The 16,418-nt window shown below is 39.7% G+C and overlaps 1 protein-coding gene across 5 annotated transcripts in view; it reads right to left on the bottom strand.

Moving 5' to 3' along the window:
- Nucleotides 1–16,418, bottom strand: part of KCNIP1 (potassium voltage-gated channel interacting protein 1) — a 420,579-nt gene that overhangs the window by 74,483 nt on the left and 329,678 nt on the right. The gene's annotated exons all lie outside the window — the stretch shown is intronic.

The raw sequence follows: 16,418 nt of genomic DNA, 5'->3' as shown, positions 1-16,418 counted from the left end.
AGTACGAGCTGCCTCACTGCCAGCACAGCACTTGCCAGACTAGTTAAGACTTTAAGACCTTCAAGGATAGCTGCCTCTGAGACAGCTGCTCATTCCAGTGCTGCATCACTCTCTCTCCTAGTGAAGAGGCTTCTCCTAATGTTCAATCTAAATCTCTAAAGCTGCCACTTGTAGCCACTGCCTCTTCTGTTATAAAAATATGTATCTTTCAAGTGCATGCATAGGGTCACCTGTAAGCCACAAGCCTTCTTCCAAGCTGTCCAGCTTTTGCCCATGGGAAAAAACATACAGGCTGCTCTTTGCAAGGCAGCATTTAAAGCCAATGCTTTTGAGTGTGTTCTTTAGAGAAAGCCCTTGAGCATGGACCAAGTCATTTTGCTGCAGTCGGTTCTGCTCCATTGCTGCCATCCAAAGCCTTTTAAATATCCCAAGAAGGGCTAGGCTACAGGCCAACAGCACAGGCTCTTGGCCATCTCAAAGCACTTTCAACTAAGATGCAGAGAATTTAGTTTCCTAAATCAGTGGGACAGTCATAAAGTTACCTATTTTTTCAAAGTTCCAACTGTAAAGTGCATAGAAGGGAGCATTTTCTGAGGGGGAAACATCAAGGTTATCTTCCAATGCGGTCTACTCAGCAAGCAAGGAAAGTGCTGGTTAGGATCATAGCTCTGAAAGTTGCACATCTGACTGCAGAATAGGATTAGAAACATCAGGAGCTGTAAAATACATTTTGGCAATGTTTCACACATTGCCTGGCTATTCAAGACTTCATGTGTGATTCAGTCCACAAGAACACACAGTGACAGGAGGGTGGCTTCACACCTTTAAGATCAGCGGTATTTTGCACTAGTCTTGAGGGCAACAGAATCCAAGTAATCATGAAAAGACAGTAAAGAAATTTAACTTTTGAAACTCAGAGGTTTGTAGGAACAGTCACAAATTTGGAGAAGGAAGAATGATGCCAGGAAGCCTAGCCTTCACAAGCAGTTTGCATTGCTCTTGAAAAGCCATGGAACTACATTGAGTGCCATAAGATACATCTCTTTCTGTTGGTGATGCCTGTGCCAAGCAGATGATTAGCAACTCATTTCTTTGTCTCATTAAAGGTCTATGTAGGTATTTAAGGAGTGTACTAAGGAATATGATTACATTTCCCATCATTCCACTATGGTAACACATGTAATTTAGTCAGCCATACAGTCATCACAGCTCCAGTGGTCTCCAATCAAGATATCATCTTCTCCCCCCCTTATTTACCTGTTTCCCTTTGTTTTTAAGTAGTGAACTGAAGAATCAGTCAGTCTGGTGCATTTTTTCCTCATGCTCTAATGGAATATTAAACTATGCTTTTATTTTTGCATGAGAATTATGCAAAATGTTGCCCAGTAAAGATCATCTAATACATTTTTCTTAGTTACAACCCATGTATTACAGGCTTAGGCACTGAACAAGACTCTCCACTTGAAGAATACTGTTCCTTTGCCTGTTATATTAAACCATGTTGTCTCACCACTTCTCATGTTGTTCTGGATTTCTTACTTTGAAGTGGCCTCAGGCAATGAATACATGCACATGGTTTTCTAAATAAGCCTATATTTCATTCACTTACTAATCTGTTTATGAGGAAATACTTTTAAATATTCTCGTGGACTCTTTACTGGCATCTCATCTTCATTGTACCATCTACGCATTACTTGCACTTAAGTTTTTACTTTACGATCTGCAATTTGTATTCCTGTACGCCCCTCAGCTTGAAAGATTTAATTAGTTATTTTCATAATTATTATGCAAAAGATAGTGCCACAAGAATAAGGTTACTACTAGAAGATCAGAGTAATAAATTCATGAAGGAATTATGAAACTGTACAAAACTAACCATATTTTAGATATATCACAGTGAATTATGAAATAGTACAAAACTAACTAGTTTAGATACATCACAGTCTCAAAGCACATCATTCTGAAGATGTTTGGAAACCTGGGCCAAGTAGCAAAACTCTCAGCAATTAATGCTTTGCAATGAAACAGCAACCAAGAACAAAAAGGTCAATTTATAAAGCCCATGTCTAAGTTAAACTTTCTAAAGAAGTAATATCAAGTTTGCAAAGTATAACATAGACAAACAAAAACTAAAAAAGCAGTTTATGCTGTAGTTCTAAATACACAGAAAGTAGGAGAACTTTTGGAGGGCGCTCTGAAGAGGGGGATGGTTTTGCTTCTGTCAGCACAGCCCCAACTACTAGATGCATGACAGAGTTACATGAAACTTGCACTCAGTATAGGGGTCAGCTCTCCCAAGTTTACCAGACTGCCTCTGATTTATGAATTATAGTGTAACTGCTCCTCTAGTGGCACCACTATTTAAATTCTGCTTTTGGCACAGCACAGATAGGCTGACATTCATGGAAATATGAAGGTCTGACCAACAAAGCACTTGAAGAGCTGCAATACAGGTGCACATGACAGAAACTATACTTAGGATGTTAAAAACTAAGCAGTAGCCTGGGATAATCAACCTCCTTCAAGCCTCTTCCCTTATGTGTGTCTAAAAATATTCCACTACCAAGCAAGCTGGACATTGGTGATGGAGCCAGCATCCTACTCACTCCCACATTGCTGCTACCAGTCATACAGGAGAGGAGAACAAAAGGAAAACAATATGGCAACAGCATATACTGTCTGTACAGGGGAACTGCAAAGACAACAAGGGAAAAAGAGACAACCTCAGAGATAACCCCTTCAAGAAAATCAGGAGATCCGGAAGAAAAGCAAAATGCTGAAAGTACATCAAAAGGTATGAGATGCACGGAAAAAAGCAGTAAGGAAAATGAAGGTGGCAGGGGTTTTCTGCAAGCAGATTTACATTCAGAATTTAAGCTGAAATTCAAGGGCAAAAGCAAACTGAAGTAGATTTATGACTATAACGTCACATCTGGGAAAGGGCAGCACAGGTAAAAATGATTTGTACACAGTGCCTCTCAGGTCTGTAAATATTAATATTTGGGATGCACTATGTATCATACACACCTCGGCAGTCAGAATACTCTCCCAATAACCCACAATCTTCTTGAATAACTAGCTACTATGAAGAAAATTAACTGTATCCCAGCCAAAACCAGCACAATGTATTACAGTTGCATTCCATGGTTGAAGATGATACCAAGAAGTATAGCTGGGGTGAAAAAAAAGGTTAATTTCTTCAAAGTTCTCGACTTGCACAACTCAAAGCCTAACTTTTTTTCCAAGAAAGTATAAGACACTTGAGAGCCAGTTCTTGATAAAAGAAACATTCATCTGCATGAAAGAGTTTGTTGGATCTTTTCACAGAGGCATTTATCCTCTGAAGCAAAAGAGCTGCACATCTCTTGGGCTAATCCCAGTGTCAAAGGGGACAAAACCAGGCTCCAGTAAAGAGGGACAGAGTTCAGTGCTTTTTAGAAGTGCTGGACCTGGAGGGTTTCTTCCAATGTCTGCAGAAGAATGGCAATTACATAGACTCCTACCACAGAGCTCTCCAGTGACAGCTACTATACTGCAGGACAATACTAACATTGGTGCTGCAAGCCAGTTTACCCTATGTGTGTGTGTCTATACACATAAAAAACCTCATCACATAGTCATTTACATGCATCATTCATACTATGCTATTTCTGAATAAAAATCAAATACACAGCATGCAATGTATGAAGATAAAAGGCCAAATCCCATTGTGAATTGTGCTGGTCCAGTTCCAGTGTCAATCTAATCTAAATTTTGGTCAGTTCAAGCCCAGGAAGATCATTGCTCTTCAGAACATTGTAACTGACTATCCAAAGAGCTTTTTAAGGAAAAGTTGATTAAATATGTCCATATCAATTAACTAGATATGGTCCATAGTATTTCATGATGGTTCGTAGCATTCATTGGCAATTTTAATAAACCTCTGTCTCTACTTAAATATTCCTGTTGATTTGCTGATTGGAACACATTCTAATTAAAGGAAAAGAATATGATAGAGGACACTACTTTCCCCTCCCTCTCTGCAATTTAATTAAACTGTAGCTTATTAATTGCGAGGTACATTCTCCTGAAAAAAGTGCAATGCTTAATTGCCATTATTAAACTAAGTATCAGTTTAGATACATCAGTGGATGCTTTGCTGCTGCTCAAATATATCATAGCTCAGGCCCAGAGGGTAATACATTTAGGTGAAACGAAAGGGTATTTCGGTTGTTGGTACTTACTCTGTTCAGAGCTCTTTCAGGCAAAGAACAAACCCAAAATCTAGCAACGATGCCAAATTATGTCCAGAGGTATTGGAGATGATAGTTTAGTTAATCTAAACCACAAAACACTCTTCAGTAAATTGAAAAATCCTTGGCTGGAGCTTTCTCTATCCTTAAGCATTTTACATTCACAGCGAGTAGCTAATTACGATTAACTCTTTTGTTAATCATCAGGAAACCACGCACTATGATAAACTTGTTTTCATATAAGATTTATCCTCCAGTTACAGCTTAAAAATTTTGAACAAAAGTATTGATATGAATTCTAGAGATATATCTCTAGATATGTCTCTGCCATTTCCAGAGAGAAAAAAAGATGGCACAACATCCAAGCACTTAACTCTTCACTCAATACAGAAGTACTGAGCAGTATCACATTTCCAGCTGGCCCTGAAAACTGAAGGATGCTTCTCTGCAGAAAAAGAAAAGCATGCAGGAAAAACATTTGGGAAATGAAAGCAGGCAGAAGTTCTCCCAGTCAGATCATGAAATCATTCTGCCAGTTCAGGCTTCTTAGAGAGAATTATAGCACTTTGGTGATGTAAATTTAACCATTTAAGCAACTATATGAAGGTTTAGTTTCTTGAGGGAAGCTAGATGATCTATGCTGAGAAAAAACCCTATTTTCTGCCCTCCTTTCCTACTGTTCTGTGTAATATTTGGTTATCAGAAAGGCAGCCTTTACAGACTAGCCACTGCCTACAATGGAGTTGGAAGAGAGGCTCAACTGGCCTGATCAGAGTCTTTCTGCATAGTTTCGCCATTTCAGCTGTATGGGCTACTCACAAAAAGGATTGTTTTTAGATTAAAAACAAATATGTTCATCTGTATCTTAAGGCATCATGGAAAAACCCACACATCATGATTACTTTTTTAAGTGAAAAAAATACATAAATATATTTGTGAATATGTGAAGCTTTGTGAGCCTGAACACTGTTTGCAAGACTCTCAAATCATCCAGTTCCACAAAGTACACTAATCCTGATTCAGTTGCTAGCTCCAATATCATCAAAACAGGAAAGTGGAAAAACACTTGATTTCACACCTAAGCACATAGGCAAATTGGCATGGATTCTGCTAAATAATTGATCTGAACAGGAAGGTATTTTCTAGTGTCTATAGTTTGTTGCTCAGATTGCAAAGCTACAATCTTTTGTGCTAACATGCACAAAAATTCAATTCCTGGGTATTTCTCCTGAATACCAAGTAGGTAGTTTGTAGCTGTTAGAATATAAGCACCAGCAAGCATTAATACTTAGGTTTCTTCAAACCTGGGTATAAACTATTTTCCAGTGGCGCATATATATATACACACACACGCATCTTTCTTCCTGAACAATGGAAGAGTGCCTGGAGAGTCAGTTAAGAGAGAAATAGCATCTTCAAATAACGTCATCTCAAATCTACTAAATGTTTCACTGTTATAATTCAAAAAGAGAGGGTGAAGTTAGAATATTTATTCAATACATTCAGTTCAGTTTATACAGTAATTGTGCTCGGAGGGGGCATTAGACAGCACAGACTTGGAAATGCCATACAACAGCCTTAAAGTTTAAGTGTCAGCTGAGGATTCTGGTTATCCCTTGTTTATGGTGATGTTAACTGCACAGAAACTCAACTGACTTTAATGGCACAATGCCATTTCAGTCTTTGCTTTGGTCTCTGCTACAACTCCAAAGCACAGAGATAGGAGAATTAACTGTGCCACAAAAGCTGAACCAACAAATCTTAAACAGGGGCTTTACTTGAAAGGAAAGCTGTGCCATACACAGGTGAAGGACTGCACCTTGCATCGTGATGAATTGTCAAAGCTGAGCTTCAGCCTTCACAGGAGCAATTTCTTCAATACCTCTCTCCCTTGATGGGCTGAAAGGAAAGGATGCCTCTCCTTTCAGCAGATATCCAGCAGAGCAGGATAAACTCTTCATACTTTGTATCATAGACATACACAAATGAATCCTAAGGGCAGAGGCCCCACTGTACTTGGTGGGGGCTGGCTGCAGATACACCAGAACTGGCAATATGACCTCGATGGGAGGTACATGAAGTCTTTTTCTGCACACCTGTATTCTGCCTGACTGTCCATAAAACCCCTATACTAATAGTTTGGCTTTGGGGGTAGTGCTCTATTTCCATCCCCTTTATTTTTCTCTTGGGCACATCTAAGTCAACACCACTTTGATACTGGAATTGACATTTTCCCCTTGATGTTCAGTCTTGCTTGGCTGAAACGTTGTTCTGCGTCACTGCCATTATGGTACTCCTCAGTTACTGGGGGATTATCACTCACGTATTGCTTCAACCCGTGAACAGCATTTAACTAATAGGTGGTCAGTGTCAGCCCTTGCTTGCTCCTAACAAGCTCCCTAACAGGGAGTCACAAAAAGAGAGAAAAAGTGGATGTTAACCCAATACTTCAGAAACCTGGTCGCTCTGCTGGGGAGAAGTTGTGAAACCATGGCCGAGTCACAGACACCAAGATGACTCAGTGTGTTTAGGGGCCCAGAAAGGAGGTGCACATCCACCCTGAGCTCTGTGTTTCGCTCCCCCTTTTGCAAGCAGGCTAATGGTACTGCCTCAGAGGACTCTTATGAGAATAAGTCTGCTAAGTGCTGTGAAACAGTTGGAAGTTACAGTATGGGGGCATTTAGAGAGTCTTAAAGCAGGGCTAATAAGGTGATACATGGCTAGAGGAAAGGTCAATGTGAAACATACAATACAACAAACTGAAGCCATGAAACATCCATTGGTATCAACATAGACCTTAGCCCAATAAAATAACTGTATGTCACAAAATATTAATAACCTCTTTACATGAATTGTAGCATCTCAGAGCTTGGCAAATCACTGCCGATGTCCTCACAAGCAGCCATGGACACTTGTCTTCCAGGAAGTCATTTGGGATAAGACTAAATCCCTTCCCAGGTCTCCTTGGTGTAATTTTGAAGAAGGTTTCTTGAAAAATAGTTCTGCCCTACTCTACCAGGAGGTAGGAAATAAATATATTGTCAGCTCACTCCATTTCAGAGACTGCCCAAACCAGGGTCCCCTTTATGTAATGGTGCTCAGTAAGACATCAGCTGCTGGGAATGTTGTGATATGGGTTTGCTGTGACTTTAGGGGAGGCATAGACCAACATTTCAATTCTAATAAAGAAATCAGTTACAAAAGATGCCATCAGGGGAAGGTAGTTCCAGTAATTGGGAATTAACAAGTTCCTGTAATTAGCCAATTAATTATCTTGAATCTAATTCATAAAGAAGTTGCATGTTCTCATTTCATTCCTTTGCCCTCCCAGCCTCCGCTTTCCAGATAATTCTAATTGCAGAAAAAAGGTGGGAAAGGCAAGACCCAGCAACAGATGTCTAGTTCAACTGCTACGCAGTCTCTGAGAACACTCCAAAGCCGACCCACCTTGCACAGTCATCCCCGCTCCAAGGAAAGCTGGAGGGACTCAGCAATTGGCAGGTTTGCCCAGGGCCAGCTGCCATTACACAAAATATGGATAATTTTAAGTAGTAGTCTGAACACGATATTGAACTGATGAACTGGCCCAGATCAGGGCAACACCTGGCAGCACAAACCTCTGCGCAGGGTAACCCTTGTATATCAAAACATTCAGGATGCACTATCTAGAGGTGGTTTAAAAAGCTTCTCCAAGACCCTGCTCTGCCAACACAGCACATGCCCAATACTTAGCAAAAATCAGCAAAGACAAAGGGGCAGGTACGGGAAACCTCAAGTCACACCCTTATATCTGCCTGTCACTGGATCCAAGCTCAAATATCAAAGCCTGATGTTTTCAAAGAGCGTAAGGAGAGCAGCACTTCAGCGCTGCCTGAAAACCACTGACGGAGGAGTGCTGAATTCCCTTTCACAGCAAATTTTTTCTAAGTTATCAGCTCAGATCTCTGCCTCCTTTCTTTCTTAGCATTAAAGAGAAGGAAAAACACAAAATGTTTGGTTTGCTTTCATTTCTGCTTATAAATCAAGCCACAAAATCTGTCTGAGCCTCTATCTGTTAACTAGGAAAACATTCACTGGCTGTATTCTGAACAGGTACTGAAATTCAGTCTTTAGTATAGGATTATTTCTTGAGAAGCAAATCTGACAAAGGTCTCCATTTCCCAGCTACAATGAAATGGAAATAAGTCCTGAGAACCTCCCTTTTGTAGTAAATCTGCAGATATTTTTTCCAATTCTAGATGATATGGTTTGTAGACAATGTTGCTTAAATGGGCTTTAAATTTATATAGTGCATAAACATTTAGCAAGTGGCTAAGAAGTGGGAGAAAATGTCTACACAACCTATGAAATAAACAAATAGCTGCAAAAGAAAAAGAATGGGGAAATTCCTTAGGTAGAAATTAATCTTATGTAAATACCAACCAGGAGATAATTACCACTACTGTTATAAAGCTTTCACCTATAGCTTTGGAATATTTTATAAAGAAAACTCTAATAAGGAAACTGAGAGAAAGCAAGAGAATGTTTCCCAGAGCCCTGAAAGGAAGCCAGGGCCAGAGGTCAGGTTTCCTGAGTTTTGAAGCAGCTTAGTTTGGTACACTGCCTTCTTCCTGCTGTCTTACCTGAACCCCTTAATTCAAATTATTCAGGCTTAGGTTTATACATGACTTTGTCTTCATTTTATTCACTCTTAATTTTAATGCTGTTTTCAATGACTTGTTCACTAAAGCCTATTTTTCTTTTGTTCCTAAATCTATACAAAAATCACTGATTTGAAATCTTCACTGTTCCCTGGCTGCTGTTGAATAGTCTTACCCTTTAGAAAGCTTCAAAACAGAAGAGAAAAGAACACACAGAGGGAGGAAAAAAGACAAAAGACAGGAGGAAATAGTGATAACTGAATGATAAATCAAGACCAAAAAAAGAAGAGAAACATCAGATGAAAGCCAGTTTATCCATGCCATATGTGCCAGCCAAACTTATGTCAATTATTCTTCTAATCCTAAATAGAGATGCCTGCCTTTGTTATGCGAAATGTGTCGATTTCCTGAACCAATCTTGAGGAAAAATGCGCTTCAAAGAAAAAAGTTAAAAATAAGGAGATAGCCTACCATAACCTCAATAAGCAGCTCAAAAAAACCAGGATGGATCTAAAGCATTTATCTACATCCAAATACTTCTGGAGGTGGGAGGAGCACAGCCTAACGTCAGGTACTCCTTGTTTAAATCTGCAGTTACCTGGCAAGGGCAATTCTGTTACCCCTGCAAATGATACTGGGCATAGACAAAGTAGAGGCCAGCAGCAGGTTCTCCCAGTAGGATTTCATTTCAAGGAGTAATATCATAAACCATTTGAAATTCTGCTGAACAAAGATCACTCTTGAACTCAAAACTGAGCAAGAGACAGCAGACTGCAGCTCATTAAAACTTGCAGGCAGTTCTTGAGGTCCCTTACTTTTACTCAAGGCAAATACCCACGAAGCCATTCTCACTTTGCAGAGAGAAAAAACATGACAATCATGGGGAAAACAAAACAAAACACCCCACAGAAGCACTAAGGCTGTAGACTGTTGAAAGGGAAATAAACACTGAAGGAGAAAGCAGCATTATACTTCTATCTCATGGCTGAGCATTTTTTTGTTGAGCTAATGCAAAACCCACAAATTCTTCTCTGAACAATAAAGGGTTTAACTTCATTGGCAAGCTACTCATTTGAGTGAAAAAAAGTACACAGAACTTGCAAACTCTATTTTCTCTTCAAAAGACTCTTTTGGCGTGACGCTGGCATAATACAGAAAAAGCACATAAGTGGATTAGCAATAATGATTCCTTTATCAATAATGACAAGCAAATACTACATTTGTGCCAAGAACTGTACCAACACACATCACCCAGAGAGCGGAGATCAAGCTCACTTCATTTCAGGGGAAGACTGAGACAGGTAACAGACACATCAGCAGAATAAAGGGATTGTCTTAAAAGACAAACTTTTGTACAAACTACTGGATATTACTTCTCCATTGGTTGTTTTCTTTTCCTCCCTTGGAAGCAGCAGCAAGGGCAGTCAGAGAGTGAAACCAATAGACAGACAGCAATAACTGTGCAGGGTGGGAAGCATGCCGAGATTACCCTTGAGACAGCACAAGGTGCATGCATGAGCACAGGCTGAAGGGGATTTACCTCCCATCTCAAACATCCCAAGTCAATTTTCTAACCATTAAGGTATTGTTTAGGAGAGCTGTCATGCTTTGTACCAAATGTACCAGACCAGTCATGCCTGTGGGGTTTAAAAGGACAGATTAGAATTGGATGAAATTTGGCAAAAAACCCAAATGTACTTGTTGGGCACACCAACAAGGTTTCTGTTGTCTGCTTTTTATTAAATAAGAATATTTGAGAGAGGGAGAGAGCACACACATTAGGAGGAATTTAAAGTTACTTATAACAATAATTCAATTGGGTATTCTCAGTTACAAAAGAGTCTAAAAACTGGTCACTTTTTTAATATTGATTCAGAATTTCCTGTCTCCCAAACTATCTGTACACCTTGAGATAGAATAGTTATTTCTGCTCTGACACTGATTACATCCATTCAATGCAAAAGTTCAATAACACATTCAGAAAAGAGTAAGTCACCTTTGGGACAGAAGAACAGAGTTGTCTTGCCTTCATTCCTGAAACTGCATGTATTTTTAGGTACTCCCAATAAAGAAGTAGATTTAAACACATTAAATTATTTCCTTAAAATGAGTCAGACCTACTCTCCCAGGCCAGGCCAGGCCCCCTCCAGAAGTCTGGATTTTAAGTGAAACCTATTCCACAGTCCAATGGTTTTCAGCACTGAACTTAAACTAGAGCTTCAGAAGCACGCTGTAACATTATATACATACCTATAAGTCGCTTATTTTAAGCCACACTAAATACTGCTTCAGCCAATGGAATTTTAAGCCCACTTTACATTAAGCTCGACCCTTGCCTAACACCAGCTAATGCACTCTTCGTAGATACACAGATATTTTAAGTCCCTTTCCAATACCATTTTTTGCTGGTACCATAATAGAGACCTTGAAAAGCCATGCATAAGACACCTGGATATTATGCCATCAGGATTTACTCAGTCATGCATAAGATAGAAAATTTTTATGCATCTTGGTTCTCAGAATTATGCTGGATCACTTTTCTAAGGTAATTTGTAATCACCGTCTGCAATGACAGCAATGCTTGCAGTGTTTCTCCTTCCAGGTCTTATCACAAGTCACTCCTGCCATGTTTTCCTATACTGTCCTAGAAAAAAAAAAAAAATGGCCTGTTCCAAGAAGAGTTTCTTTCACCAGTACATCCTATGCTAAATTCTCAGGCAATGATGTTTTACTTCAGCAGCTTTACACCAACCCATAAACCCAGGAAATTCATTCTGGACTCGGAGTTATAATCAAGAACATAAAAAGGCAGGTTACAGATAGAAGGGTGCTAATGTTTCTGAAATAAGCTCCGAGGAAGTAATTTGAAATACATAATTTCTCACTGCTCAGGAGAAAGCAACAATTTTAAATTGACACAGAGGTAGGCAATCTGTAACAATAAGGAGGCATTTACATTTGGTGGTCTATCCAGAAAATCATTCAAGGGCAGGCATTTTGTAAGAATTTTTCATGAATTATGTCCAGCATCAATACAAATGGGCAATTAATTAACATGTATTTGGAAAGCAATACTTTTCCTTTTGCACAGAGAATTTTTAAAGTTCTATGTTAAGAGAGAATAAAATAGCTGTATCTGAAAAGCTCAGTATAGCAGATTTAATAACCTTCACTAGATACATTATAAAGCTATTAAATGTCTGCCATTCAGGTAATTATTGGAGGTTTGCCATATCTTTTACTGTCTCCAGGCCACAATGTGAGGACAAGGAGAGGAAAAAAAAAACAGGAGGGGAACTTAATGGATCCAGCCAAGGAGCTTTTCTCAGTAATTATGCCTGATTGAAAAATTGTCTGCTTCAAAGAACAGAAACCTGAAGCTTTATTAGTAATGAGAGATCTCAAGTTTCTAATTAACTGAAAACAAAAGTACCACACAATTCACATTGTATGTTCTTGTCATATATAAGCCACTGTTTTCAAATTACTCTCTGAAGGACTAATTTGCACATGACATGGAGAGGGGGATGGGGAATCTTAAAAATAAAATAAAATAAATCCAGTGCTTCAGGAAATACAGTTTGGCTTGTCTAGAAATCAGGCTGTTTAACTGACCAGCTAACTACCCTAAACCTGCCCAAATTCAAGTGCAAATGCATACTACCTTTTATGCATACCTTCATGTGAGAGGAAATAAACCAAGGTTCACTGTGAAGCAAACCAGGACATCTATGAATTGTATGTTTTTCTACATGAATAATAAGCTGGAGCTGCACAAAGCTGGGGAAGAAGCCTGCATGGCAGAGGGCTAACTCTTGTGCAGGATATTTTCACCTGCACATTAACACCCATTCCCCTCATACCTCTGGAAGAGCATAAATGTCACCTTCTTTAAGAAGCAATTCTGTTCTTACAGTTGCCCACTCTGTGCACTGGGAATAAGTGTTGGGAGTTTCCAGTGGAAGCCAGAAGGCCCACAGGTGAGACACCTACTGCAAACACCCACCGTATAAGAGCCTCTGCCCACAGAAGCCCAATCCAGCACAAAAACTTATTCCTACCCTTGATTTCTGTGCACCAAGAGCTATCCTTCACTTTCACTGAGGCTAGCAAGGCAGAGCTAAAGGACAGGACCTGGAGGTCTCCACAGAACCAAGGTATCTGGAGGACACCTGAACTCAGTGGAGACTGGACATTACATGTGGCTCAAACAGACCTATTTCCAAGTAAGTGGTTGTGAAATTCTGTACTTGGTGGTCAATTTGCATCTAGCAGCCTCAGTGTCCCCTTTAACTGAAACAACACTTCAGAACAGCAGTAGTCCTTGCACCGATTCACATGATTTCCTAACTCGATCTAGTTCCCAGTTTTTCAATTTCTATCCCATTTTTGCAGGTTATTAGGACACTGTCTGCCAGCATTAGAAATTGCAGAAAAGACATTACTTACATTTTCCTGCCAGATAATACTTCATGCAGAAAGTAATCTCACCAACAAAGAATTGGGAGGAAATAGAGGTAAATGCTTTCTACTGAGCTGGGCTGCTCACTATGTTCCAAGCAAGGGGTTTAGCCCATCAGCAAGCACAGGAGAAGTGTCCCATGCTGCTTTCAGCTAGTGATCTATGCTAATGGGCCAGGTACCTATTTCAGAGTCAAAAAGTTCATCCTGTTGCAGGTGAAGCCAACATCTTCCTGTGGCATCTCCCTGCAGTCTAGCGGTACAGGGCACACAGACTCTCTGCTAGCAACACCGGCACTATTTGCACACCCATATCTACTTAGCAAAGCTCTGTACAGCACTCCCACATGTGCCTTGGTGTGCTAGATAGTTCCCATGGGGTCTCAAAAGATGCTACACCTACTCGCTGCTGATGCTCACAACAGAAACTGCTTGAAAATTGATGTCAGAGTCACTGCAGAGCTGGGAGACAGACAAAACACAAAGCAAGTGCCCCTGTTGGACATGAAGCACAGAGCTGACACTGCTTCTGAAGCAATATGCTACACTTCTGCAGTGCAAAACAATATTAAAAAAGTGGTGTGAAAGAGGTGGCACCAAGGTCTTGCAAAGCTGGAACCACAACTGGATATCGATAATGAAGGGATAGACAATGCTGCTTTGAACCCCAAAAGGGGAGATAAAGGCCTACTCCTACCCCTTCAGAGCAGAGGAAAAACCAACAAAAATCATGATGGGAAGACTGAACCCAAGACAGGGCAGAAATGAGGGCATATAGATATACAACAGATGAAAACAAGACTGTTGGTTTCTGCAAATCCATGCAAGAGAGTGGGGTATGTCAAAGACTAATTGAACGTGACTGGATTTCAGTTAGAAAATTCTGTATGCATCTGAAATTCTGGATTACATTAATAATTGAAATTGTAATTACAACATTGGCTGGGGAAGGAAATAGTGAAGAACTGCATTTTCTAGAGCATTTGGAAGTAGCTGCTGTGTGCATAGGCTCTTGTAACATGTCACTGAGAAGGAAACCTCTGCAAGACTCTAGGTTTCCAAGTGATCACTGAAGGACACAATTCTTCCACTGTCCTAAAAAAAAAATCTGACAAGCCACTATTGCAAGGCTAATTGCCTGTCCTTTCAGAGATTGTCATCAACCCACTGCTGGATCACAAACAATTATTTCTTTTTGGAGAGGAGCTGTAACATACAATTTCTCCTTCAAGCTAGGCAGTATTGTTATTTAGATATATTTTTTTCAGCTTTTCTGATCTCATGCAAGAGCTCTGAGGGGACCATAAACCACGCGTACACTTCAGCTTAAGTCCAACTTTACAAGGTTTACAGCACTGAACATAAATCTTTCATGCTGTTGAAGATGGCACTGGTAAGCCTTTCCAAAGAACCTCGCTGAAGTAGCTAGCAAAGTCAGGGCCAGGATATTTCCATGCTTGACCTCTTTGCTGATATTATCAGCAAGAAGATGCATCACATCCAGCTGTGGAAGCAGACAGATAAGAGCTCCCCTGGCCAGTGACAACTGGAGTAAGACCGCCTTATTTCACAGATGGTAAATCCAACAGTTGTTATCTGGTAATGACAGAGCCAACATTTAATCTATCACCTACAAGGACAAACAAAACCAGGATGCCTGTCTCTACTACACGTCCAATGGAAACAATAATTACATGCAGAGAGGGCAAATATCATTCCCCATTATATGCAGCACCAGTACAATAAAAGTTTGTAAACTTTCTTTACCCCCTGCTGGAATGATCCTGAAGTCATCCCTATACTTCTCATTTCATCAGAATAAATCAGGAAAGCCTTATTTATTCCAAGATAAATACAGCATTCACTTTAAGAGACCCAAGTTCTCTTCTCTCCTCTGTTAAATACTTGATTTTGCAATTTCATCTCCTCATTCCTCTAGTGTAAGATTAAGACATTAACTTTTTTCTTTGCTTACACAGTATCACAGAACAGTTGTTGTTAGAAAGGTTGGAAGGCACTGTTCAGAGGAGGGTTAACTACAGCAGGTTGCTCAGGTTAGTTTACAGTCAGGTTTTGACTGTTTCCAGGGATGGAGACTCCACAACCTCTCAGAGTAACCTGTTCCAGTGTTTGACCTAAAATCTGCTAGAGTCAACAAGCAACTCTCTACTGACTTCCACATGTAGTGAGTTACCTTGCACAATCCCACTCATTATTTAGGCTCATAAATACTCTAGAAAGATCTTGGAGGTTTTCTGAAATCAAGTGCTTTTGCAATCTACTTCATAACACAGTTTGATGCAGTGGTATGGGAACAGTACACAAATCATTCAGAGTAAGTTGGAGTCAAATAGCTTGATGTCTGTATATTTATCAATTTTCCATGTCTCATTTGAAGACAAAACCCAATGTAAATCTCTCAAATATGCTCTCATAATTCACAATTTAAAAGCAGAGAACTTGTTTCCTATTTTATACTGAATTTATCTAGATACTTTGGCTTTAAGGACCTGTAATAATATCAAATAAAAAGACCTTGGCTTAAGACCAAATTAAGTATCATTGTAGTAATTGACTAACTGAATAAAACTTAAAAAAATAGCAGAAAGGCTACACAGTTTGTATATCACAATGAAAACAGTGTTTTCAGAAAATTAGAACAGTGCTGTTTCAGCTAACGAAAAAACCCTCCACCAGCTTTTCACTATCTAGAACCAAAGCCTAGGGAAGCGTTTTGGTGCTTGGAAAGCACTACTTAATTGGAAAGGACAGTAGAAATAAAAAAAGGTCAAAGAAAATCAGTACTTAGGAGCAAACAAATTTTGACAGAGCACCAAGATTTTCTTACCCCCCTCTACATTTAGATACCCAAGTCTAGTAAAAGCAAACACTTAGCTAAAGGCTTTTTTGCTGCCCCCCCCCCCCATTGTCCAAGCTCACCCTGATCAATGCATCAGTAGCATCAGAAAAAGCTAAAACTTTGTGGCTAAATTCAGGCAGTTTGGATGGGGAAAGTGAATTATGCAGGGGCAAAAGTGGCTTTGTGTCCTTTTGCCTCTGTTGACAGACTTGGGAGACAAGCAAA

This window comes from Ciconia boyciana, chromosome 9, assembly GCF_034638445.1.
Source record: "Ciconia boyciana chromosome 9, ASM3463844v1, whole genome shotgun sequence".
Lineage (NCBI taxonomy): Eukaryota > Metazoa > Chordata > Aves > Ciconiiformes > Ciconiidae > Ciconia > Ciconia boyciana.
This window is presented reverse-complemented; position numbering and strand designations above follow the sequence as displayed.